Genomic DNA, 2,595 nt, shown 5'->3' with positions numbered 1-2,595 from the left:
ATCTGAGGACTATGGTTACCTGGTCCTCAGGTCTCTGCAGGGTAAATCCAGACAGCTAGCTAGACCATCTGTCCAATCAGAGTTTTCTGTTGAAGACTAAAACCACTTTTGAACGTACAGATGTTCCACCAGAACTAGTTCCTATTTAGCAGCGGCACTGTGGCTCCATCTGGCGCTTAGCTCCGCCCAAGACTGTTGTGATTGGTTAAATTGGATAAATGCTAATAAACCAGAGCAGGTTTTCCTCCAATCCAGGAATGTAGTGTGGACTTGTCAGACCTTGCTTTGCAGCGCTATGGTGGAAGGTCTGGACCTGCTAGACTAGTGTTAATGTAAACCGATGGGTTCTCCCTTTAGCTGCTGAACTGGAGCGTCTGTGCTGCTGATTTGACAGAAAGCTCTGTGTCTAAAAGTCTGTTTTCAGATCTCATATTCAGGTAGAAAATCTAATCTAATCTACTGTGGGCTTTGGAGACTAGTTTCACGCCTTTTGTTGCCCTTGTTGTTTTGTACCGTCACACATCAGACTTTACTGATCGCTTTCAGCCCAAGTTACCCAAGATGCATTGCTACTTCACACAACGCTTTTAATAGGAAATGGGACACAGCAGTAGGAAATGTAATGCCTCTGTCACCACATTACAGGAACATCCTAATGGGTTGGGGGAGATCCGGTCTGTGTTTTTCCTAGGTTTGTGGAAGACGAAGTTGCACATATTTGGTGGAGGGGTTAGGGGGTACTCCCTCAAGATAACTACGTTTTTATTATAAACAAATGTGTAATTCTACACCGTTTTGGACCGTTTTGGTTTCTCATACTTCCCATTGGGCGGTGTCTAAAAGCTTGGCCCGCCTTCACAAAAAGCCTAGTCTACTCTGATTGGTGAGCTCGCCCATCCAGTTGTGATTGGTCAACTTACTCCAAACAAGTCACTGGGCGGGGGTGTCCTCAGGCAGCAGCAATGGGCAGCACGTGTGGAAAAGCTCGGCTGGCTTTCTCAAGTAGTGACGTCACTAATGGATGAATTTTATACAGAAATGTTTTTACTTTATACATCTATTACAAACACACAGATTATATAACACACTAAAAAACCGGAGAAATAAGCAGAATAGGGGCGTTATAAGATTTTAACAAAGTGCCTGATCTGAATGCAATATAGAACAAATGAGTTGGCGCTAATTACTACAATGAATACTACATATTCACTGGATATCATGGAGATCAGTCTCTCTCTACCGAGGTTACCTAGGATGAGATTTTATGGATATGCACACAAGAATTTTAAAATAAATATATTTTATTACTTTGCCAGGACAGTTCATGGTAAAGTGGAACAGTATATGAACATAAAAAGCATATGTTAATGTACAAACAAAGACAATATTTAAAAAGGAGCGCTGAAACAGATTGAAGCTCAAACTTCAGAGCAGCTCCTGAAGTGGTCTTCCCCCTACGGGAAGGCAGCAGGGGCTGATGGGGGGGGGGGGAATCCACAACAACCCCTGCCCCTCCCACCAGCAAGACGCCATCATCATGTCTCATGTTAACGCCACTATACAACACATGTGAGGCATGTGATTGGTGGGGAGGTGCTCTGATACGGATAGGAAACAGGCGCCCCCCCCCCCAGGACGGACAACAACAGAGCTACTGCTATGATTGATATGGTGGTTCCTGGCTCCTCTGTGAGGTGTTGTATATAGGGTCAGACCGATATGTAGGGCTGTTGTTGTACTTTTTTTTTTTTTTTTTTTTGTTTTTTAGACAGTCTATACTGACGCGGGGTCAGTGTCTATCAGCATCAGAAACCCCAAATCCCCCTTCAGCGTCTGCATGGAACGAGGTAAAAAATCTGCGTATGGAGGTTGGTGGGGGGGGGGGGGTCATGTTCCACGTGTCAGCGAAATGTTCCTTTTGCAACCCCACCCTCCATTTTTTTTGTGCCCCATGTCCGTTAGACCAGACCCAGAGCGTCATAAAATGGCGCCCAGAGTCCGGACCATCTTAATATGAAGCTAAAGGAAACCCGCCAGCTCAACTCAGTATCAACCATTTGGTTACATCGGAATCAAGTCCAATATTAACTATTATTCACTCAATTCAGCCAATTAAATGGAGTACGCTTAGTTTGTGTGCTTTATTGTGAAAAATACGCACCAATGGAAATAGCTACGTTGCAATGGTGCGACTAAGAGGCTAGCTCTGTTAGCTTAGTGCTAACTTTGTCTTTCTGCCATGTGTCGCCGGGCAGGTTGCGTGCAGTGGCTCGTTCAGAGCTTTCACTCAGCTAACAGCGAGGTGTAAAATAGGTTGATAAGGGTGCTCATGAACCAAAAAAGTCACATTTCAGGCTTTAAACTCAGACCAAGAGGCTGAAATGTTCCACAGGACTGCCGAGATGGATGATAATTCCCTGTTTATACATAATTGTTCCCATAAAATTACTGATGAGTGCAGCGTTAAGATATTTTCGTCAGAGCATGGTTGTCTAAAACCTAAAAGACAAAGCCGATTGAGGGACACGGGCTTAGAAAAGACGTTCACCCAGATTGTTCTCAAACTGTTTCAGAGGATCTGAAAATCTATTTTTC

Source organism: Etheostoma cragini, chromosome 14 (assembly GCF_013103735.1).
Source record: "Etheostoma cragini isolate CJK2018 chromosome 14, CSU_Ecrag_1.0, whole genome shotgun sequence".
Lineage (NCBI taxonomy): Eukaryota > Metazoa > Chordata > Actinopteri > Perciformes > Percidae > Etheostoma > Etheostoma cragini.
This window is presented reverse-complemented; position numbering follows the sequence as displayed.